Source organism: Chiloscyllium punctatum, chromosome 8 (assembly GCF_047496795.1).
Source record: "Chiloscyllium punctatum isolate Juve2018m chromosome 8, sChiPun1.3, whole genome shotgun sequence".
NCBI classification, from domain to species: Eukaryota; Metazoa; Chordata; class Chondrichthyes; order Orectolobiformes; family Hemiscylliidae; genus Chiloscyllium; species Chiloscyllium punctatum.
In genome coordinates this window covers 39,859,410-39,884,835 of record NC_092746.1, presented here as the reverse complement: position 1 = coordinate 39,884,835, position 25,426 = coordinate 39,859,410, and the positions used below count along the sequence as shown (strand labels likewise).

General features: G+C 41.2%; 1 long non-coding RNA gene across 6 annotated transcripts in view; it reads right to left on the bottom strand.

Moving 5' to 3' along the window:
- LOC140480486 (uncharacterized) overlaps positions 1-25,426 on the bottom strand; it is a 67,219-nt gene that overhangs the window by 27,989 nt on the left and 13,804 nt on the right. For 3 of the 6 annotated variants that reach the window (XR_011961309.1, XR_011961311.1, XR_011961310.1), the window contains exons 4-6: positions 23,571-23,650; positions 20,076-20,171; positions 2,397-2,521 (exon numbers count right to left, since the gene is read on the bottom strand). This is a non-coding gene — a long non-coding RNA (uncharacterized lncRNA). Of the gene's footprint in view, positions 1-2,396; positions 2,522-16,543; positions 19,029-20,075; positions 20,172-23,570; positions 23,651-25,426 lie in introns of those variants that run through there. The other 3 variants (XR_011961307.1, XR_011961312.1, XR_011961313.1) reach the window with 2 other exon arrangements.

Here is a 25,426-nt window from a genome sequence, read left to right as displayed (position 1 = left end):
TTATGGAATGGTCCAGGCTGCATCTCCACTTTCTCTTATAGAGAGATAGCCTATGTTCAGGGGTTTCCTGCACGTAAGCCAAGGGCAGTCTCTTCTACCAGTTCAGGTCCAATTTATGACATTCAGAGTCAGGATCCTCTCATCATAAGGGATGAGGAACTTCATATTACACAGTTTGATTTCTCTTGACTCTTTCTGCCCTATTGTGCACTGTTTGTCTCATGGAATGAGAGAAATGTAGTTTTTATGAGTGATGAAAGGGCATGATACAGCTTTATTGTTGGCACAGGTAGGGAGTTTTCCCTAATGAGTGAGTGCAGTGTTAATGCTATCAAAGTTTGGGTGGGTAAGAGGATGTGGGGAAGATGTAGCATGCAATAGTAGAGTGGTGGAGCATGAACCTTGTTGGGAGGTGGGTACAGTGGCAGTGTGTGAGAGAAGATGGTGGAACTTGCCCCAGTGAATGGACAAGGTTAGTGATCTTTTTTTTTCTGCAATACTGGGCATTTCTCGAAATGGCTAGCAGTACTTTATTCAGGGTTGCAACCTTGGATTGGGCTGGCATGAGGCTATGGGCCTAGTGCTGGAATGTAGAACTACTGTAGATTTAGTGTGGCTTTGGTGGTACACAATTGATTGGATGAAGGACCACTTCTGTACTGTATAGTTCTGTGATTCTACATCGCTGTTTGTCAGGTGGAGGAAGTTCCAAGTCAGCACCACCAGCAGGACTCCATGGGCCCTGCCCAAAAAGCATAGCACTGAAGTCTTCCATCTGCCATGCGCAGGGAAAATATCAGAAAGGCAGGCTCTGGACTGACAGTGCTTGTCCAGCTGGACAACAAAATTTTAATGATGGCATGATGCAAGGGACGCTGGTGTGTTCTGGGACATCTGCTGAGTGGTAAGTTTTTGTCAGAATGACATGTGGTAAGACAGGGTGGAAATCAAATGTGAAAGGTACCATGGAGGTGTGGTAATTAATTAATAAGGTAAGTTTGGAAGGACCCTGAAGCAGAACTTGCTAGGCCTTGCAGTGAAAATCTCTCTAGAATAACTCAACACAATTTGGAATTAGCAAAGAAAACTATGATTCAGTCATACAATATAATTTATATGCCATTTTAAAGTATAAAATGCTATTTCATGCATTTTACATCTACCTAACTGCTGAGAGTTAGGTGCCACCACGGTGGCACAGTGGTTAGCACTGCTGCCTCACAGCGCCAGAGACCCGGGTTCAATACCCGCCTCAGGCGACTGACTGTGTGGAGTTTGCACGTTCTCCCCGTGTCTGCGTGGGTTTCCTCCGGGTGCTCCGGTTTCCTCCCACAGTCCAAAGATGTGCAGGTCAGGTGAATTGGCCATGCTAAATTACCCGTAGTGTTAGGTAAGGGGTAGGTGTAGATGTAGGGGTATGGGTGGGTTACGCTTCGGCGGGGCGGTGTGGACTTGTTGGGCCGAAGGGCCTGTTTCCACACTGTAAGTAATCTAATCTAATCTAAAAAAAACCTCTTGACTCTTCTAGCAAATTATATTTTGATCTGGAAATGAAAACTAAATTCTGTCCCAGTAACTCACATATAAATTTCATTCAGACACTTGAAAGGGTCCTGAATAGTAACATCTAGTAACAAAATTGAGTCGGATTGCTGATTCACACAACATGGTAAGTGTTTTGCTAACAACCAATATATCAAGCTAACTACTTGATGACAACAAAGAAGTGCTTAGTGCATTCATCATTTTGATAAGTTTTTACCTCTTTGCAGAATTCCAGTTTGCTAGCTTTGTTTTTTACTTCCAAGCCTTACTGACTGTTTAATAATCCATGCCTGGGCTGGATTTTCAATACAGGAACTTGATGGCTCTGTTTTGATTCAGCATCAAAGCTCAATGTAAAGTGTCTAAAGTGTGACTTCATGATTAATTAGCAGTACTGACAATAGCCTGAAGGCAGGACTTAGGAAAATGGGCTCTTCAGAAATGTGAATGGTAGCAAGAACTGGGTTTGCTGTTCACTGAAGCGATTGAGCAGGAAGGACCTCTGGCTTGAGAGGCATCACTGAGTGGCTTCATAATTTTCAGTTGTCTCCCTTGAGGCCTTAACCATTGCAATGTCCAGCAGGAGAGATGTTCTGTTTCTGAAGTTTGGGAATCCTCCTGAGGAACTAGGAGGACATGGATGGAGGTGGTGATGTCAGTCAACAGCTGGAAGTCATTAAGTGGATGTGGATCCAGTGCAGAAAGCACTTCAATGATTTGATGAGGTCAGTTAATTGTGTGTGGCAGACAGCACATGGGTGATAGATCGTAAACAACACCATATAATGAGCTGAGCAGACTGAGCACCTATTACTCTTAACTTTGTCAGATTGAGTGGCCAGTTGGATTACCTTCAGCAAACCTCCAGTATGCAATTGCACAGAGGACACCACTGAGGAGCAGAACATCTCTTGTGGACACCGTGCTGGAATATTTGCAGGAGGGTAGGCTCCTCATGAATCTTTGTTTCTTCATCCTGTGGTCAAAGAAAGTACATAATTCAAAGAAAATAGCTGGGTGGTAAAGCGCCAGGGCTCCACACTCTACTACCGACAGGGAAGGCAGCGATGGAGATGAAAGGGTACCATCGCATCAGGCCATGGTTAATGGAGTGAAAGGATGTCATAAAAAGCAAGGTCATTTGACATTGCAGTTTTCAGGTAAAGGGCATGAAGGATACAACTACGCAGCGCACACTTTGGTTATTCAACCACAATCACCTAAAGAATTTGTTTTGCTGAGTAGCCCAAGTTCCCCTTTTCATATTTGTGTGTTTCCCATAAGACCAGTTGTGGAGAGGGAACAAAATATGTCAGCTTTGTTCTCACTGACCTCCTTAGGGGGGGGGGAAGGGTAGGTGGAGCCAGCAGGATGTTGACAGGAGAAGGGGAGAAGGTGGGATGGTGCAGAGCCTACACTGTCTTTTGTACCTTCCACTAGTGCAGATGAACTCATCTCCACTGGGATTCAGTCCAGCTTAAAATGAGGAGCACTAGGCAACCACACATCACAAGTGAGAATGAGGAGGAGGGTGGGAAGACAGAATCAGAAGTGGGAAATGCACCTTTCGGAGAATGGAGGACTGCCACAGCCATGCTCTTCTGAGTGAAGTTGCAGTGTTTCTGGTCCCATACACCCTGTCGAAGGAGAGTTTCTCTTTCACACCAGATGAAGATGGGTTTCCAAATGCCAGAAAGCTCTGAAGTATTATGGGACAATGTAATGCATCCAATGACATGGAATCTTGTAAACCTCCCATTTTTCTGAGGAACTTGGGTATTCCGGGTCTTCCTCTGCATCCATCCGATATTTCTTTGATTTACCAGATAGTGCATTGTGCAGCAAACAACAACAGTACGAGATATCCTAGCACATTCATACTGAAGAGCTCTGTCTGACCAGTCAAGGCAATGGAGCACATCTTCAAGATGCCAATGGTCTGCTCAGTGTATTTATTTTAGAAGATTGCTTTGGATATAGTGCTTTTCCCCATTTGTGTTTGGCCACCGAACAGGCATCAGGAACTACTTCTTCAAGGATATTGTTCATTTTCCTTGCAGCTACTTACAGAATTGGATATTGTCTTCAAATGTGCTGCACTATAGTTCTCAAATATAAAACGCATCATGACAACTGCCTGGGAACTGAGCCTAAATCAAAGAGATGCACTTCCTGTAGTAACAGACTAAGAAGACATTTAATAAGTGGAAAATGTTTCACTTCAGAAATCAAGCTGCCTGGTTTATTGGTTCCTTGCTGACTATATGGATGGCCCCTGAACCTTGTTAGATCTGCAATTTTCTCATTGGATTTTGCAAGTTTCAAAGCATCTGACTATGAAAATCCCATGTGCCGAGTACGTACATTCAGATTTTATTGTTCACTGGGTATCCATTGATGATAATGAGCACAACTTTGCAATCGACTAAACAATGTGGACTATGACACGATATTTGGAAAATTGGGTGAGATGTCCAGAGAGCCCCAATTTGACATGAGACAAAATGTTCCATTTTCCAATCAAATATTTGAGACAAGATTTTCACTATTATATAGTGAGAAGCCTCTTATCATGGATGATTGCTCATGATCACATATTATTACTTAATGTCACCAATTAATATTCTGCCCCTACTGGATAGAAACTAGATGTTAAGAGTTCCCCACAAGAAAGTCAAAACAGATGCCCAGTGATTCTGGCTTGCCACTTACTCCTTCAGATATTCAACTTGGGCACCAAGCACCATATCTCAGGGCCAGCGACCATATATGCCCACATCCATGGACCTTGGTCATCTGACATGTACCGGCCTCACTGCGCCATTATGATATATCTAAAATCTACTTACAGAATGCCTCTGCACTTGCATGCTACAATTTGGATTACACTGAAATGTTTCATTGCATGCTTTGACAAGGATACTTTACACACAGGGACAGATATCCAGCTTATGCATTGGACCAGGGTGCACATCCAAGCTATGTGCATGCTCTCTTAATGTTTAAGGTGGGGGGGGGGGTAACATGAACAGGTGAAGAGTTGGATAGATTGGGTGGTTACTTGGGAAAGTTCAAAGTCTATTGAGTTGATAGGGAAGACTACAAAGAAGGGAATGTTTACATTTTGGTGTTCACCAATACGAGGTGGCTGAGCCTCAAGCATCCTGTTTGAAGACTGACAGTTGTTGTCTTCTTAATGCAGTAAATAACATATATGCAGTGGTGCATTATGTGCATAAAGTTTTTTTGAGCAGCATGGTGGCTGTGTGATTAGCCCTGCTGTCTCACAATACCATGGTCCCAGGTTTGATTCTGGACTCATGTCTGTGTGATATGGAGGTGCCGGTGTTGGACTGGGTTGGACAAAGTTAAAAATCACACAACACCAGATTATAGTCCAACAGATTTATTTGGATGCACTAGCTTTTGGGCGGCACGGTGGCACAGTGGTTAGCACTGCTGCCTCACAGTGCCAGAGACCCGGGTTCAATTCCTGCCTCAGGCGACTGACTGTGTGGAGTTTGCATGTTCTCCCCGTGTCTGCGTGGGTTTCCTCCGGGTGCTCCGGTTTCCTCCCACAGTCCAAAGGTGTGCAGGTCAGGTGAATTGGCCATGCTAAACTGCCCATAGTGTTAGGTAAGGGGTAGATGTAGGAGTATGGGTGGGTTGCGCTTCGGCGGGTCGGTGTGGACTTGTTGGGCCGAAGGGTCTGTTTCCACACTGTAAGTAATCTAATCTAATCTAATCTAATCTTTCGGATAGCTCCTGTTCTTTCTACAGGTGGTTGTGGAGTGGGACCATAAGACACAGAATCTATAGCAAAAGATTACAGTGTCATGCAAGTAAGATGACATATTTCACAAACCTCAATTGTGTTAAGTGTTTCATCTTTTAGAATGGGTTGCAGATTTCAGTTCATTAAAATATAAATCTCAAAACTTAGTCCAAGAATCATGGAGATGTACAGCACAGAAACAGACCCTTCGGTCCAACTCGTCCATGCCAATCAGACATCCTAACTTAATCTAGTCCCATTTGCCAGCATTTGGGGATATCCCTCCAAACCCTTCCTAGTCATATACCCATTCAGATGCCTTTTAAATCTTGTAATTGTACCAGCCTCCACTTCCTCTGGCAGCTCATTCCATACATATGCCACGCTTGCGTGAGAAACTTGCCCCTTAGATCCCTTTTATATCTTTCCCCTCCCATCCTGAATCTATGCCCTCTAGTTCTGGACTCCCCTACCCCAGGCAAAAGACCATGTCTATTTATCCTATCCATGCTCCTCATGATTTTCTAAACCTCTATAAGGTCACCCCTCAGCTTCCGACGCTCAAGGGAAAACAGCACCGGCATACTCAGCCTCTCCTTATAGCTCAAATCCTCCAACATCCTGGCAACATCCTTGTAAAACTTTTCTGCATCTTTTCTAGTTTCACAACAGCTTTCCGATAGGAAGGAGACCAGAATTGCACACAATATTCCAAAAGAGGCCTAACCACAGCTGCAAGATAACCTCCCAACTCCATTACTCAATGCTCTGACTAATGAAGGAAAGCATACCAAATGCCTTCTTCACAATCCTATTTACCTGCAACTCTACTTTCAAGGAGCTATGAACCTGCACTCCAAAATCTCTTTGTTCAGTAACACTCCCTAAGACCTTATCATTAAGTATTTAAGTCCTGCTAAGATTTGCTTTCCCAAAATGCAGCACGTCACATTTATCTAAATTAAACTCCATCTGCCTCTTCTCAGCCCATTGACCCATCTGATCAAAATCCCATTGTAATCTGAAGTAACCTTCTTCGCTGTCCACAACACCTCCAATCTTGCAAACTTACTAACTATACCTCTTATGCTCACATCCAAATCATTTATATAAATGAAGAAAAGTAGTGGACCTAGCACCAATCCTTGAGGCTCTCACTGGTCACAGGCCTCCAGTCTGAAAAACAACCCTCCACCACCACCCTCTGTCTTCTACCTTTGAGCCAGTTCGGTATCCAAATGGCTAGTTCTCCCTGTATTTCATGAGATCTAACCTTGCTAACCAGTCTCCCATGAGGAATCTTGTTGAACACCTTACTGAAGTCCATGTAGACCACATCTACCATTCTGCCCTCATCAATCCTCTTTGTTCCTTCTTCAAAACACTCAATCAAGTTTGTGAGACATGATTTCCCACTCACAAAGCCATGTTGATTATCCCTAATCAGTCCTTGCCTTTCCAAATACATGTAAGTTCTGTCCCTCAGGATTCCCTCCAACAACTTGCCTGTAACTGATGTCAGACGCACCGGTCTCTAGCTCCCTGGATTTCCTTGTCACCTTTCTGAAATAGTGGCACTATGTTAGCCAACTTTCAGTCTTCTGGCACCTCACCTGTGATTATTAATGATACAAATATCTCAGCAAGGGGCCCAGCAATCGCTGCCCACAGAGTTTGAGCATACACCTGATCAGGTCCTGGAGATTTATCCACTTCTATGCATTTCAAGACATCCAGCACTTCCTCCTCTGTAATATGGACATTTTTCAAGATGTCACCATCTATTTCCCTACAGTCTATATCTTCCATGTCCTTTTTCACATAAATACTGATGCAAAATCCTCATTTAGTATCTGCCCCATCTCCTGTGGCTCCACACAAAGGCCTTTGCTGGTCTTTGAGGGGCCCTATTCTCTCCCTGGTTACCCTTTTGTCCTTAATGTATTTCTAAAAACCCTTTGGATTCTCCTTAACTCTATTTGCCAAAGCTATCTCATGTCTCCTTTTTGCTCTCCTGATTTCCCTCTTACATATACCCCTCCTGCCTTTATACTCTTTTAAGGATTCACTCGATCTATCCTGTCTACACCTGGCATATGCTTCCTTCTTTTTCTTAAGCAAAACCTCAATTTCTCTAGTCATTCAGCATTCCCTACACCTTTTCCTTTCAGCCTAACAGGAATATACTGCCTCTGGACTCTCGTTATCTCATTTTTGAAAGCTTCCTATTTTCCAGCCATCCCTTTACCTGCAAATATCTGCCCCCATTCATTTCTTGCCTAATGCCATCAAAAGTAGCCTTCCTTCAATTTAGAACTTCAACTTTTAGATCTGTTCTACCCTTTTCCATTACTATTGCAAAACTAATAGAATTATGATCGCTGATCCCAGAGTGTTCCCCTAGTGATATCTCAGTCACTTGCCCTGCCTTATTTCCCCAATAGTAGGTCATGTTGTGCACCTTTCCTAGTCGCCACATCGACATGCTGAATCAGAAAATTTTCTTGTACACACTTAGCAAATTCCTCTCCGCCTAAACCCTTAACACTATGGCAGTCCCAGTCTATGTTTGAAAAGTTAAAATTCCCCACCAAAACCACCCTATTATTCTGACAGATAACTGAAATCTCCTTATAAATTTGTTTCTCAATTTACCGCTGACTATTAGGGGATCTATAATACAATCCTACGAAGGTGATCATTCCTTTCTTATTTCTCAGTTCCACCCAAATAACTTCCCTGGATATATTTCTGGGAATATCCTCCCTCAGTACAGCTATAATGCTATTCCTTATCAAAAATGCCACTCTCTCTCCTCTCTTGCCACCCTTTCTATTCATTCTGTAGCATTTGTATCCTGCCAATCCTGTCCATCCCTAAGCCATGTTTCTGTCATTGCTATGATGTCCCTGTCCCATGTTCCTAACAATGCCCTGAGTTCATCTGTTTTCCATATTAGACTTCTTGCATTGAAGTAAATGCAGTTTAATTTATCAATCCTACCTCGTTCTCTGCTTTGTTCTTGCCTGCCCTATCTGTGTGACTTGTTCATGTGCCCAACTGTACCAGTTTCAGATTGATCTCTTTCCTCAGTATTTTCTGCCACCTTACTAATTTAAATTCCCCCAAGCAGCTCTAGCAAATCTCTCTGGCAGTATATTACTCCCCTTCCAATTCAGGTGCAATCCATCCTTCTTGAACAGGTCACTTCTACCCCAGAAGAGATTCCAATGATCCAAAAACGTGAATCCTTCTCCCATACACCAGCTCATCAGCCATGCATTCAACTGCTCTATCTTCCTATTCCAACCCTCACTAGCACAAAGCACTGGGGGTAATCCAGATATTACTTCTCTCCGGGACTAACTTTCTATATTCTCCATTCAGAATCTCATCCTTTTCCCTTCCTATCATGTTGGTTCCAATGTGTACAATAACCTCCTGCTGGTCCCTCTCCCTCTTTGAGAACATCCTGCATCCTCTCTGAAACATCCTTGATCCTGCCACCAGAGAGGCCACACACCATTCTGATTTTTTACTGCTTGCAGCAGAAACATCCATTTGTGCTTCTGACAAGAGAATTTCCTATCACAATTGATTACTTGGAACCCGACATACTCCTCATTGCATTTGAGCCTGTCCCAATACCAAAAACTTAGCTGTTCATGCTCCATTCCCCTGAGAATCCATCAGCCCCTACATTCCAAAACAGCATATTTGTTTGAAATGGGGCTAACCGCAGAAGATTCCTGCACTACCTGCCAATCCGTCCTACCATTCCTTGAGTTAATCCACCTATGGCTTTTCTCCCTTCCTATAACTGCCATCCGTCACACCCCCAGCTCTTGCAAATTACTTATTGTCTCTAACTGTTGCGCCAATGAATCCATGTGATATGATAGGATTCAAAGCCAAACACACTTATTGCAGACATAATCATCATGAACATGGCAACTCTCCCTAAACTCCCACATCCAACAGAAAAAGCTTATCACTCTACTCAAGGCTATTATTGCTCCTTCACAATCTACAGACCCAGAAATCAGCACCGGCTTTTTGCTCTAAAAAACAATGCTCCAGTCCAGCTTAATAATTATGGTTTATATTTTGAAAATTTAATCAAGAGTCTGATCTCAATAAAACATATAATCAAGATGACCCCCCCCCCCCATTCACTACTGTAGACTTATAGTAAGGTTACACATTAAAAACTATGCACTTGTGTGTTCCTATGCTGTTAGCTCTCCCACACAAGTTCCTCCAAGATCAGATGTGAATTTTGATATTTGTTAATTTTTTTCTAGACGCACTCTGATGTCCAGGGATACATGAACTCAAACAGCAAAGGCAATAACTGCAGATTCATTGCTGTGTCAGTTAGCAGTATAGATCTTTTTCTCTCTCTCCCTCCTGACCATGTGCTCAGTGCTTTTGTCTGTTTTTATTCTTTTTAAAAGTCCCATTTTGACATTTTTCCCCAAAGTTCCAAAACAATGTCACAGCATACAAAACAGTAATTGCTGCTCCTGAAATTTGAGGAAATAATCTCCAATGCCTATAATATCTCAAAAACATAGCAGCTCTCACAGCCACACTCTTTTTCCCATCCTCCATCTTGCATTAGCCAGAATCCATGTTTCTTTAAAAGAAGTTCTGGGATTTACATATTAATGAACCTAAACCTGAAACCCATTCTAAAAGATGAAAGACTTAACAATAATCAAGAGTCTGATCTAAATAAAACATATAATCAAGATGTTTGTTAAATATATCATTTTACTTACATGACACTGTAATCTTTTGCTATGAAACCTGTGTCTTACAGTACTACTCCACAATCACCTGAAGGAAGAGCAGGGCTCTGAAAGCTGGTGCTTCCAAATAAACCTGTTGGACTATAACCTGGTGTTGTGTGACTTTAACTGTCTGTGTAGAATTTGCACATTCTCCCTGCGTCTGAGTGGGTTTCCTCTGGGCACTCTGGTTTCTTCGCATGGTCCGAAGATGTACAGGGTAGGTGGATTAGCCATGTAAACTGCCTATTGTGTCCTGAGATGTTAGGCTAGGTAGAATAGCCAAGGGAAATGCAGAATGACAGGGTTGGTGTAAGTTGGGTGGGATGCTCTTCTGAGGGCCGATGTCGATTTAGTGGACTGAATGCCCTGCTTCAACACTGTGGGAATTCTAGGATATATGAATGGTGATGAAAATGGCTGCAAACACACCAAGAGTGTGTGGGGTGAGTACTTTGTTCTGTTGGGGAGGGGGCTTAAACTTCAAGAGACGTGAGACCCTTCAAAGGGCTACAGCATGAACAGACACAGAGACAGCCACCTCCTATATGTGAAAAACAACTTAAGAGATAAGAGTTTTTACAATTCTGACTCATTTAACTAGTTTTGTTTCCATTTGGGAAAAGAATAATTTCAGCTCAAATGGCATTATGGTCACTGTAAATATAGATGAGATATTCAGCTTAGAGTCATAGAGGTGTGCAGCATGAAAACAGACCCTTCGGTCCAACTCATCCATGCTGACCAGATATCCCAACCTAATCTAGTCCCACCTGCCAGCACCCGGCCATATCCCTCCAAACCCTTCCTATTCATATACGATTCCAGATGCCTTTTTAATGTTGCAATTGTACCAGCCTCCACCACTTCCTCTGGCAGCTCATTCCACACACGTGCACCCTCTGCATGAAAAAGTTGCCTCTTAGGTCTCTTTTATATCTTTCCCCTCTCACCCTAAACCTACACTCTCTAGTTCTGGACTCCAACACCCCAGAGAAAATACCTTGTCTATTTATCCTAGCCATGCCCCTCATGCTTTTATAAACTTCTATAAGGTCACTCTTCAGCCTCTGATGCTCCAGGGAACACAGTCTCAGCCGATTCAACCTCTCCTTATAGCTCAAATCCTTCAACTCTGGCAAAATCCTTGTAAATCTTTTCTAAACCCTTTAAAGTTTCATAACATCCTTCAATAGGAAGGAGACCAGAATTGTATGCAATACTCCAAAATTGGCCTAACCAATGTCCTGTACAGCTGCAACATGACCTCCCAACTCCGACACTCAATACTCTGCCCAATAAAGGAAAGCATACCAATGCCTTCTTCACTATCCTATCTACCTGCGACTCTACTTTCAAGGTACAATTACCCTGCACTCCAAGGTCTCTTTGTTCAGCAACACTCCCTATAACCTTTCCATTAAGTGGATACGTCCTGTTAAAGTTTGCTTTCGCAAAATGCAGCACCTCGCATTTATCTAAATTAAACTCCATTTGCCACTCCTCAGCCCATTCGCCCATTGATCAAAATCCCATTGTAATCTTCGTTGTGCACTACAGCTCCAATTTTGGTGTCAACTGCAAACTTACTAACTATACGCCTGATGCTCACATCCAAATCATTTATATAAATGACGAAAAGTAGAAGACCCAGCACCGATCCTTGTGGAACTCCACTGGTCATAGGCCTCCAGTCTGAAAAACAACCCTCCACCACCACCCTCTGTCTTCTACCATCAAACCAGTTCTGTATCCAAATGGTTAGTTCTCCCTGTATTCCATGAGATCTAACCTCGCTAACCAGTCTCCCATGGGGAACCCTGTTAAACGACTTATTGAAGTTCATATAGATCATGTCCACCACTCTGCCCTCATCAATCCTCTTTGTTCCTTCTTCAAAATACTCAATCAAGTTCGTGAAACATGATTTCCCATACACAAGCCATGTTGACTATCCCTAATCAGTCCTTGCCTTTCCAAATACATGTACATACTGTCCCTCAGGATTCCCTCCAACAACTTGCCCACCACTGACGTTGGACTCACTGGTCTGTTGTTCCCTGGCTTGTCCTTACCACCCTTCTTAAACAGTGGCCCACGTTAGTCAACTTCCAGCCTTCCAGCACCTCACCTGTGACTATCGATGATACAAATATCTCAGCAAGGTGCCCAGCAATCACTTCCTTAGCTTTCCACAGAGTTCTGGGATACACCTGATCAGGTCCTGGGGATTTATCCATTTTTATGCATTTCAAGACATCCAGCATTTCCTCCTCTGTAATACTGACATTTTTCAAGATGTCACCATCTAGTTCTCTACATTCTATATCTTCCATGTCCTTTTCCACAGTAAATACTGATGCAAAATAATCGTTTAGTATGATCCCCATCTCCTGCGGGTCCACACATAGGCCAACTTGCTGATCTTTGAGGGGAGGTATCTCTCCCTAGTTACCCTTTTGTCCTTGGTGTATTTGTAAAAGCCCTTTGGATTCTCCTTAACTCTATTTGCCAAAGCTACCTCATGTCCCCTTTTTGCCTTCCTGATTTCCCTCTTAAGTATACTCCTACTGCCTTTATACTCTTCTAAGCATTCACTCAATCTATCCTGTCTATACCTCTCACATGCTTCCTTCTTCTTCTCAACCAAACCCTCAATTTCTCTAGTCATCCAGCATTGCCTACAACTACCAGCCTTTCCTTTCATTCTAATAGGAATATACTGTCTGTGGACTCTCGTTATCTCATTTCTGAAGGCTTCCCATTTTCCAGTTGTCCCTTTACCTGCGAATATATGGCCCCAATCAGCTTTTGAAAGTTCTTGCCTAATACCGTCAAAATTGGCCTTTCTCCAATTTAGAACTTCAACTTTTAGGTCTGGTCTATCCTTTTCCATCACTATTTTAGAACTAATAGAATCATGGTCGCTGGCCCCAAAGTGCTTCAGTCACCTGCCCTACCTTATTTCCCAAGAATAGGTCAAGTCTTACACCTTCTCTAGCAGGTACATCCACATACTGAATCAGAACTTTTCTTGTACACACTAACAAATTCCTCTCCATCTAAACCCTTAACACTATGACAGTCCCAGTCTATGTTTGGAAAGTTAAAATCCCCTACCATAACCACCCTATTATTCTTACAGATAGCTGAGATCTCCTTACAAATTTGTTTCTCAATTTCCTGCTGACTATTCAGAGGTCTATAATACAATCCCAATAAGGTGATCATCCTTTTCTTATTTCTCAGTTCCACCAAATAATTTCCCTGGATGTATTTCCAGGAATAACCTCCCTTAGTACAACTGTAACATTATCCCATATCAAAAATGCCACTCCCCCTCCTTTCCTGCCTCCCTTTCTGTCCTTCCTGTATCATTTGTATCCTGGAACATTCAGCTGCCAGTCCTGTCCATCCCTGAGCCACATTTCTATAATTGCTATGATACCTCAGTCCCATGTTCCTAACCATGCCCTGAGTTCATCTGCCTTCCCTGTTAGGCCTCTTGCATTGAAATAAATGCAGTTTAATTTCTCAGTCCTACCTTGTTCTCTGCTTTGTCCCTGCCCTGACTATTTGACTTGCTTCTTTTCTCAACTGTACCAGTCACAGATTGATCACTTTCCTCACTACCTCCTGGGGTCTCACACCCCCACCTTACTAGTTTAAATCCTCCTAAGCAGCTCTAGCAAATCCCCCTGCCAGTATATTAGTCCCCTTCCAATTTAGGTGCAATACATCCTTCTTGTACAGGTCACTTCTACCCCAGAAGAGATTCTAATGATCCAAAAATGTGAATCATTCTCCCATATACCAGCTCCTCAGCCATGCACTCAACTGCTCTATCCTCCTATTCCTACCCTCACTAGCTCGAGCACCAGAATTAATCCAGATATTACTACTCTCGTCAGTCTCCTTTGTAAATTCCTGCCTAACTCTCTATATTCTCCCTTCAGAATCTCATCCTTTTCCCTTCCTATGTTGTTGGTTCCAATGTGGACAATGACCTCATGCTGGGCCCTCCCCTGCTTTAGAACATTCTGCACCCCCTTTGAGACATCTTTGATCCTGGCACCAGGGAGGCAACACACCATTCTGATTTTTTGCTGCTGGCCACAGAAACGTCTGTGTCTCGGACTAGAGAGTCCCCTAATATAAATCAATCTCTTGGAACCCGATGTACCCGCTCATTGCATTAGAGACAGTGTCAATACCAGAAAATTGGCTGTTCTTGCGACATTGCCCTGACAATCAACACCCCGCTCCTCCCTCCCCCCCCCCCCCCCCAACATTTTCCAAAACAGCATACTTGTTTGACATGGGGATAGACACAGAAGACTGCTGTACTACCTGTCTTCCTCTCCTACCTTTCCTTGAGTTAACCCACTATGTGACTGTATCTGTGACTTTTCTCCCCTCGTATAACTCCCATCCATCAGACACCCTTGTTCTTGTAGGTTCCTCATTGTTTCTCTCTCTCCAATCGATTCGTTCTAATCTGATAGGATTTGCAACTAGCGGCATTTATTGCAGATATAAACTTCAGTAACACATAAACTCTCCCTAAACTCCCACATCAGACAAGGAGAGCATAATCACTCCACTAAGGGCCATTTTTGCTTCTTCCAATCTACAAACCCAGAAAATAGTACCGTTCCATTCCTCTACAAAACACTGTTCCAGGCTAACTTAATACCTATGGCTTATATTTTTAAGTTTAATTTGAGACATATCTCAATAAAACATATAATCAAGAAAGAGCCCACACCACTCACCATTGTAGATTTATAGCATGGCTGCACTTAAAACTATTCACTTATCATCTTCTGTGCTGTGACCTCTCCCAAACAGGTTCCTCCAAGATCAGTTGAACTTCATTTGATTTTAACACTTGTGACATTTCATGGCCGAAAAATGTTTTTTAAAAGATTGAACTTTGAACTAAAATGGTTGCTATGATCACCTGACTAAGCTCATGAAGTCAGCAGTAAACAAAGGTCAGGCTGAATTAAAATTAACATTGCTGTGAAAGAACTTTGAAATCTGTCACTGAAATTACAGATCTGTATCTTTTGGTTAATAAATAACTTTCTGAACAATGCAACTTGGAAAATCCATTACTTTTGATAAGTCAAGTTATCTGCCACTCTGAGGAAATAGGACAACTAAACCATTAGGACTGAAGTCTAAATTCGTGTAATTCAAGGGCTTGAAAAAAAACTTTAATCTTTGTACCTTCTCATCTACATGGACACTCTCCTATCTGCCCCCTCTTAATTTTAAGTTTATTAACTTGTGTGCATTTATCACATCTCACGTTTTCTAATTTTTCTCAGGTTTAATAGGTTTCATAAAAGACAACTCTCTTTCATCAAAGTAAACTTTGAGATTGGCTTTCTTTCTGATTAACTAAGTTTAATTGAAGCCTGTTAGCTATGTGCTAAAATAAAAGTAAAAATATATACCAAATATATTTTTGAGACTGCTGGAGAAACTCAGCAGGTTGGGCAGCATTTGTAGTGAGAGAAACAGTCTGTTTAAGGTCTGAAATGAGTCTTTTTAAAAAAATATTCTTTTGAAGGAGGCAAATGAGCAGCAAGAGAGCAGATGGTGTAAAGGCCCAGTGCAAAAGACAAAGGGCTTGTTCGTGTTAGTGAAAGAGAGAAAAAAAGAGATGTAAAATGAATGTAAAGTGTGAAAAGGGAGAGAATGGGGTCCCCTCTATGCAGAGCAAAATACACAAAACACAAACAAGACTAAGCTGTGGGGATTGGGTGAAGAGAGTAGTGGTTGCAGAATGTAAGAAAAATTCATAACAGAAATATGCAGTCAAAATCCAGTGTCAAGACATTGAGGCTGTAAAGTGCCTAAGCAGAAAATGAGGTGCTGTTCCTCAGGCTTATGTTGTACATCATTGGAACATTGCAGCAAGCTCAGTACAGAAATGTTAGCCTGAGAGCAAGGTGTTTTGTTGAAAGGCAAACAACTGGGAGGTCATTTAGTGTGACTGACTGAAAAAGGTTTAAATAAAGAAGACAATGAAATACCCCAGTCACCTGGCTGTAGCAATAGCTTTATCCATTTTATGTAAGTTTCATGAAGTTTGGCTAACCTGTGTGGTCAAGTAACTGCTGTGGCCATTTTAAGTAAATGCTTTTTTTCTATTTTAGATCATTTCAGTACATTTAGATCATTTTAGGTATTAAAATTAGATAACGGAATTCAAAAATCCACAGTCAATCTTTGATAACCATTGTGATGTACCTATGAGGAGACATTCGGATCACCATACCTTGATGGAGTGCAGGTAAATAAACAATCCCATCAAAAACCCAGCAGTAATAAAGGTTTTTATTACTTTATAAAGTATACTTTACTTTAGCTTCAATGCCAAGAATCACATGGAGGCCTTATCATATGTATGGCCTTGTCTATCAGCATTGCATGATTCAACTCCAGCCTTCATTCCCAAGGACTTACTGCAAGAGATTTTGGGATTGGGCAAAAATTGCTGGCCAAGCCAGCAACAGCCATGTTTCACCAGTGAATAAACATAAAAGATCGCCAGACTAGCAACAATATCTTGGACTCAACATTGGTTCCACAAAGTAAAACATCCAATTATTCAATAATTCAAGGCATGCAAATGACACTCACCACAGTTGATGTTGTCTTGTGCCAATTGCACCAAGTCTCAAGACTCACCAATGCTACTTTGAGACATCTTTCAGTGACGCTGGTGCAATATTTACGTGTTTATCAGTTCTGAACTATATAACACAACTTATCAAGTTAAAAGTTTGAATACCGTAAGTTCCCTTCCTTCTGCATGTCTCTCTGATTTGAACCGAGATGGCAGGACTGACGTATGAGGAGAGGTCGAATTAGTTAGGATTATATTTCATGGAGTTCAGAAGAATGAGGGGGACTTCATTGAAACCTTGAACTTCTAACAGGTCTAGATAGGGTCGGAAGAATGTTCCCAGTTGGGGTTCTCTGGGGTCTAAGAATACAAAATAAACCACTGAGAATTGAGATGAGAAAAAATGTCTTCATCCACAGAATGATGAGCCTGTGGAATTTGCACTACAGAAAGCATTCGAGGCTAAAACAATGTACAATTACAAAAGGAATTAAGGTATAGTATTTCAGGCTAAAATGTGGGATAAGTAGGAACACGCTACTGTGTTGGATGATCACCTATGATCAGAATGAATGGTGGAACAGGGTCCAAGGGCTCAATGTTCTACTCCTGTCCCTATTTTCTATGTTAATATGAACAAAGAGGAAGGTGGCCCAATCCTATTATTTTATGTGGTAGTTGCTTATTGTGTTTAAGACCACTTGAATTAGTGATTTCTTTTTCCTTATGTACAGCAAACTGATAATAAGTTTATAGGTTATTGGGTGCATTGTTAACGCATAAGACATCAGCAACAGAACAAGTACTACACTTTCACTTCTTTTGCATGATGGCGTAATTACAAATGTCAAATTCACACTTCCAGTTGATGCACATTATCTGATCTAATTCTGAGTTTTGAAAGTGTCTTCATACTTTATGAGTCATACATATGAAATAGTTGGTAATAGTTATGCTTCACTCAAGGAATCTCAGTTGTTGTGGCAATATGAACTTTGACACAGATGTTGCAATCTGCAGCCACGGATAATGACAGTAGAGAGTTCCAACTTTCTTTTCATCACTTGGTTGACCAGAAATTTCTCTTATGTTTGTATCATTGGCATATGTCGATACACATCAAAAGTGTGGTGCTGGAAAAGCACAGCTGGTCAAGCAGCATCCAAAGAGCAGGAGAATCAAATTTTTGGGCCCAAGTCCTCATCAGGAATGAGGCTTATGGGCTGGGGGGTTGACTGATAAATGGGGGTGTGTGGCTGGGGAAGGTAGTTGGGGATGTGATAGGTAGATGAAGGTGGGGGAGAAGGTGACAGGTCGGAGAGGAGGGTGGAACAGATAGATGGGAAAGATGATGGACAGGTCAACAGGGCAGTGCTGAGTTGGAGGCTTGGGACTGGGATAAGGTGGGGAGAGGAGAAATGTGGAAACTGGTAAAATCCAAATTAATTCAGTGTGTTTGCAGGGTCTCAAGGCGGAAGAAGAGGCATTCTTCCTCCAGGCATCAGGTAGTTAGGGTTTGGTGATGGAGGAGACCCAGGATCTCTGTGTCCTTGGTGCTGTGGGAGGGGAAGTTGAAGTGTTCAGCCATGGGGCGGTGGGATTGGTTGGTGCGGGTGTCCCAGAGATGTTCTCTGAAACAATCTGCAAGTTGTCATCCTGTCTCCCCGAGGTAGAGGTGACCACATTGGGTGCAATGGAAACAGTAGATGACATTTGTGGAGGTACAGGTAAATTTCTATTGGATGCGGAAGGATCCTTTGGGGCCTTAGGGGGAGGTGTGGATGCAGGTTTTGCATTTCTATCAGTGGCAGGAGAAGGTGCTGGGATTGGGGAGTGCTGGGAGTTGGAGGTGATCTGACAAGGGAGTCAAAGAGGAATTCCAGAGTCTCTCTGGAATACTGATGAGGTTAGGGAAGGAAATATATCCCTAGTAGTGGGGTCTGTTTGTAGGTGGCGGAAGATGATGTGATGTATATGGAAGTTGGTGGGTTGGAAGGTGAGGACGAGGGGGTTTCTGTCCTTGTTACATTGGGAAGGGTGGGGTTCAAGGGTAGAGGTGTGGAAAGTGGAGGAGATGCATTGGAGAGCATTGGCGATCACGTGGGAAGGAAATTGCAGTTTTTGAAGAAGGAAGCTATTTGAGATTTTCTATGGTGGAATTGATTTGACTGCATTATAAATACAGCTTCCTTGGCCATTAAGTGCTGGTGCAAGACTTTAACCTACAGCTTCTCATTCAGAGGAAGGGGTGTTATCCACTGTGCAGCAACACCTATGCAGTTATGAAAAAAATATTTGAAAATAAATAACTGTTGAAAATAATTACAGTTTTGCAGAAAATATTTAAACATATTTTTCAAAAAGCAAGATGATTGTTCTCTGTGCATAATTTCTTCTGAACATTTAGGATTTTATATATGCATCTCAGCCAATGAAAACAAAAAGATTGGGACTGTGCATAGAATTAGGTAGTAACAAAAAGTGAAATTTTGAACTACTTCAGTGTGTGGGTAACAACTTAATAAATAACTCGACATGATATTTTAAGGTCAACTAAACATTTGTTGTAATGTGCATTACTTGCAGATAATGCATGAATAAAAAGTGCTTGTAAATGTTCTAAATTATAAATGAAATAAAAACGATATCCATTTATTGTAGAATAAAGGTGTAAAGAGGCCTGGATGTGAAAATGTTATTGAATAATTTCTGCATAATTTTGAAGGAATATTATCTTCCTCAAAAAGAACAAGTTATTTCCATTAGCAAATTCACATATACTAAAGATTTGGTGCATCATTTTGATCAAGTTGAGAACAGGCAAAAAGAAAGACATTTACGCTCAAAATGGCACAGTACAGAAAATTTTAGAATGAGGTCTTCCTTTTATGCAAAACATGCTTCTTAATTACCAGTTGTGTGGTGATGGCATGAGACCCAGTAAAATAAATTCCAAGAGGATAAATAATATATAAAATAGAAAATTTCAAAAATGACATGAGGTGAGGAGACACACATACAAACCAACAGAGGGACAGAGAGCAATTTAAATTGCACGAAGAAATAATAAAAAGAAACAGCGGCCGAAAGAAAAGATGTACAAACTGGGAGAAGTAAGAATTAATTTTGGCTGAAGAATGCATATTACATTTTATTATGGGAATTAAGCAACAAAGCCTTAGGATTGCCTCTCAGGAGTATGGAAATCAATCCAATGAATAATGCTTGGTTTCAGTTTTAATGTATTAGTTTTATAACTTGTAATATATTGTTTAAAAAGTTCAAGATTGTGCAAAAGCTTTAGTTAGAAATTACTTACATAAATAATGCTTTTGTGCAACTGAAAGAACTGCAGATGCTTTAAATCAGAAGCAAAAATAGAAATTGCTGAAAAGCTCAGCTGGTCTGGCAGCAGCTGTGGAGAGAAATCAGAGTTAGTGTTTTGGGTCGGGTGAACCTTCTTCAGAATGGAATTTACTTGTGTTTTACACTATAGTCAATACTATAAAAGTAGCAAATAAATAACTTTATAGATTACCTGTCTTTTGTTTTTTTTGACTTTAATATTTTGATTTGATTGATAAATTATGTAATTTATCTTGTTATAAAACAGAAAGTCAAATCTTTGTCCAAAGCATGGTGATACCTAAACACACAATAAGGGCATGCAACAATATTTGCACGCATCTCACATGATTAATTGCCATATGATTAATTGCCACATGACCAGTGTGTTACAACCAGGTCAGGAGGGGTGAATCTGTTTCCCTATTTTAAACAATGGTCAGTCGCAAAATACATTGTAAAAGTCTTCTTAACATAAAGCCATATCACACTTCAACTAATATGAAACAGTAGTCAAAATTAAGAAGCCAATTATAAAGTTTTCTTGAGGACAGCAACTGGAATTTTATTGCTTCCTAACCATGAGAAAACTAATAAAAAGTGACATCAAAAATACAAACAAATGTATAAGATTAACAAGGGGAGAGTAGGTTGTTTCACAGGAAGATAAGGAATATGTAGTTTAAATAATTCTTGGAGTCCTTGAATTGTTGTAATTACACTTAAAATCATATCCATTTAGTTGATGTCTGTTATTTCAGGTTTGAGAAACTTAGAGGAAAGTGGAATTGGGAGTTACTGGGGTCAAGGGGGCTGCTGCTATGAGAAGGAGACCTGGGAACCAATTAGTAGGAATTGCAGGAGGTACGCTGGGGGAATAACAACTGTGAATGGGAGAAACTGTACTTATAAGTGGAAGACACTAAAGTATGGATGGCAATAGTGGAGACCCAACAAGTGAGGCCTTTTAGAGGATAGCGACAATACACAGACTTATAAACTGTACAAGATACAGACCTGCAGGTTCCCTAACCCCGTTGATTCTGAGGCATGTCCTCACTGTGTGTTGTACACCTCCTTGCCCCAGATATTGCTAATCACTTCATTCACACCAATGTTTTTGGAGACAGAGGCCAGGGAAAGAATACGTGAGTATGGGAGTCAATGGTGTCAGCAGAACCCATGCCCTGTACACCTTACTCATCTTGCTTCCTCATGCTGCAGCAGGATCTTAGCATTGATCCATGATATATCCCGTATGGACATGAAGTTAGGCAGTATGCTGGCACAGCTGTAAGAATGATACATTTTAGGATACTTTTTAGCTTGCTTGAAATGGATATAGTTGATATGTTAAACAAAATGGTGTCGAGGCAGGGTGTGGTTAGCTTGGACACGGCCAAGTGTAAACAAAGAAAATAAAGAAACAAAGAACAGCAAGAGAATGAGTGCATGTGACCAAAGGTTTGTCCCAACATGTCCCAGCAGTAACTGAATTGGGGGCAGTTGCACATTAAACTGCCACAGTCTTAAACAAAAAGGTATAAATAGCTTTGGTTTGTGTAAGCACAAAGGGGAGCACTTGCAGCATTGCGTATTGTGTAAGCACACACTTGGGATTGCTGGGGTCTCCCACCACGTGGTGAGAAGCAATCAATAAAGGATCTTTAGTACTTTTATTTTTTTCTTGTTCTCTCGTTTTTAGTAGGAAAGCCAAGCCATCTTTAACACAGCCACATTTGAGGCTTTACAGAAACTCAAACAAACAGATGTACAGTCAGTCCTTGGGTTGTGAACCAATACCTTTCACAAGATTTGTATGTAAGTGGGAAAAAAATGAAGGAAAATATTTAAAAAGCTATTCATAAGTTAAGAAAATGTTCATATGTTAGATCTTTAAAATTACACCCAGCATGGGATCACTTTCATAAGTTTGAGCATTCCTAAGCCGGACATTCGTAAATCGGGCACCCCCTGTAGTATAAAACCAATCAAATTCATAGAAATTTTGTATTTTATATAGTCTGATATCACCTATACCATTAAATTTCCTTTCATTTCCACCCCCCACCCCCACCAACTATGTTTTTGTGTTGTCCCAGGTTTTACAGTTGGGGTGGAAAAAGCCTGCTTGATAATGGATCCTGATAGGTTTGGTCAGGCTACCCCAGAGGCATTTGTGTCTAACAACCCTGACATGCTGAGAGAATTATCGGAGTAAAAGTTTTTCAGATGGTGAACAATTTTGGTGATAAGTCAGCTGGAAAATATCGCAAGATCAGAAAAATTACCTGACACTGAGGGAAACAAATCCCAAAAGTTCAACTCACCATTTTAGCAATTAGACAATATTCTCCTTAATAAATTATGAGAAGTTGATTTGTATACATTACCTTCACGCCATTACCATAAAGATTAGTGTGAATGGGTTTTAGTTAGTGAGTCACACTGACACCAGTACTGGAGTAGAAAGGAGCTGTTCTGGGTGGATGAGCTTCACTTCGACCACGCTGGGACCAATGTCCTGGCAAACTGAAAATCTAGGGGTATAGATAGGGCTTGAAACCAACTGGGAGCAGAGGTGATTGATTTAGGAGCGGGGAAATGTAGCTCATAAAGCAAAAAGATATGGCAGGATTACAGGACAGACATTTGGATAATGATACCAGAGACATAAAGGGACAGAGCACACAAACATTAAAAAAAAGGGTCAAATGGGGCAAATGTAGTAAAAGGGCTAAACTAATGGCTCTCCACTTGAATCTGCATGGTATTCAGAAAAGAATATGACTTAATGGCATAAATACAGATGAACAGGTATGATCTTATAGCCGATACAGAAACAATGTTACAGAATCAAAGCTTAGAACTTCTGCGGAATGAAACCTTTGAAAGGACAGGCAGTAAGAAAAGGGTGTGGGTGGCATTGTGCCCACTGTATCAAATAAGAATGATAGCAAGAAATAATCTTGGATTGGAAGACACAGAATCCATGTCAAGGCAAGAAATAAAAAGGTAGACACTGGTAGTAGTTGTCTACAATGTCATAATATCTCTAAATAGGTTAAAATATTCCATATCATTATCTGGGGTGAAGGCCACAACCAGTCTTAGAGGGCCAATGGAACTAGTCAGGTAATTAATTAGTGCTAAGTCAGTTGGGGAGCTGCACAAAGATCAATCAGTCATCAGTAAGGACTGTCCTTCCAAGTTGGTCAAGAGGCTGGGCTTGGTGACTCCTGCAGATCCAGTGCAACCAGTCAGGAAATTTGAAGTAAATCAGTTGCACAAATATCAGTCAGGTATGCTGTAAGGTGTGTGGCATATGTGTTTCCTGTGTGTTTGAAGGAGTTTAATGATTAAGTTACAATTGTTTCTATAGTCATAGTGATTTATTTTAAAAGAATGTGAGGGAAAGACTTCCTGTGGAGTAAGAGGTTGGTGTTTAAATTGGAAGAATTTTACAAACCAAGGAAAAATACTTTCTAATTTCAGTTTGGCAGTTCAGTAGGATTCTTGGATGAAGTTTGATGTATTATCCAGATACTCCTGGGAAAGAAAACAGATCATTTAGAAATATTAGCAATAGGTTACCTCAGTGTAAAGAGATCAGTAAAAGTTTCAGACCAGAAAGTATTTGATTAAAACCCTGACAGGGTTATTTAAAGCACAGGAATTGTAACTTGTATAAAGGCTTCAGGCAGAAGTTATCAGATTCTCAGGATTAGGAGTTGAAGTTAAGTTAAGCTTTGTAGTGGTAATGGAGAAAGGGAATTCTCTCAGCTATGAGTACTATAAAGAGATGCTTTTGGAATGAACATGATTATATTTTTACCCTGCATTTCAAAGTCTTTATTTTAATCTTCAAAATTTTCAAATAACAAACTTCTGTTTTCATGTGAAAAAGAAATCTCCAACATTGCATGCTCATGTTTTAAGGAGAGACTATCTGTTAAAACCAAAAAGTATGAGTTCTGAAACCAGATTTCAGGCTGACGTCTGACATGCCCAGTAATAACATTAGCTGCAATCAAAACACAGAAGTGTGGTCAGTCAACTATCGGGGCTGTCAGTGAGGTCGCCCACCATAGGTTTATTCACTGAAAGTCAAGGTGGGTAATCAAGCCCCACTGCAGTAGTAGAGAATTCGGGGAAGTCAATCGTGGAATTGGCAGCAGCATGCTGGGATGCAGAGAGGCCAATAATTGTGATTAAAAAGTAACTTGAGACGTAAGGGTAAGAGGTATATTGGAGGACATGGGTTACTGTGGGTGATTGGGAGAGGGGTCATCCAGTGACTACTTTGTCTTTGATGGGCAGTTGGCATTGCTAAGCTGTAAACTGGAGGAAGCAGTGTGTAATGTTGGGACAGCAGTGTTGTCTCGGTTTTAAATAATTAACTGCTCAAGACTGTATATAGGTTTTCATGACTGTTTTATTTGAGTAATGCAAGGAGAGATCTGCATCGGATATTAGACTGATGCTAAACTCTAAAGCATATAGAAGTGATGATCTTCATACTTTTTAGCATCCTCTAATCCACATTCCAATTTTCCTCTATGCACAGCAAATAAAAGGCTGCATTTGCTGACACATAGGAGCAAGAAAAGTATGCTCTGGACAGATGCTTACCTTGCACTAGGAAATTAAATTTATTGAACAGATTCAGTCATATCTTCATTTTCCGCACATGCATGGTTTCATTGGAGTGTGTGGGAAGATCGGAATTTGGGGACAGGGTTGGTTAATTGGGACTGGAGGTGCGGAATTGATCAGGACCAGGGTGGGGGAGATATTATGACCCAGATAGGGGTTATTACAACCTGATGAAGAACTAGTAAGGAATGTGGGAGAAGAATGCTCTTGGGTGGGGGGGATAATGGGAGAAGATCCTTCAATCACCAAACCCCTAACCCCAGTGGCCTAATCTCACACCTTCTCTCACCTATTCAATCTTCTCCCACCCTCTTTCAATCCCCCTTCCATAAAACATGTGCTTTCCCTCACCAATCCTGAAGATCTTTTCTGCAACCGAATCCCGTTTCAATATCGCACCCGTTCTATGCATATGCTCACTGTGCGCACTTTGCATTTGATGCAATGAAGTAAAAGGTCTGCAATCATCTGCGTGTGTGTTTCCAGGCATGTGTGCAGGGGCAGTTGCCTTGCAATTTCAGTGTCACCAAAAACTACCAATGCCCTTTTTGTGTTGTAGGTTAATATTTTAAGGTCTCCTTCACTCAAGTTGGATCTAAACAATCAATCATTCAATGGATATTGCTGTCTCTTTCTTTATCAGTGTCTGTCCAACATTGTCCTTCCAAG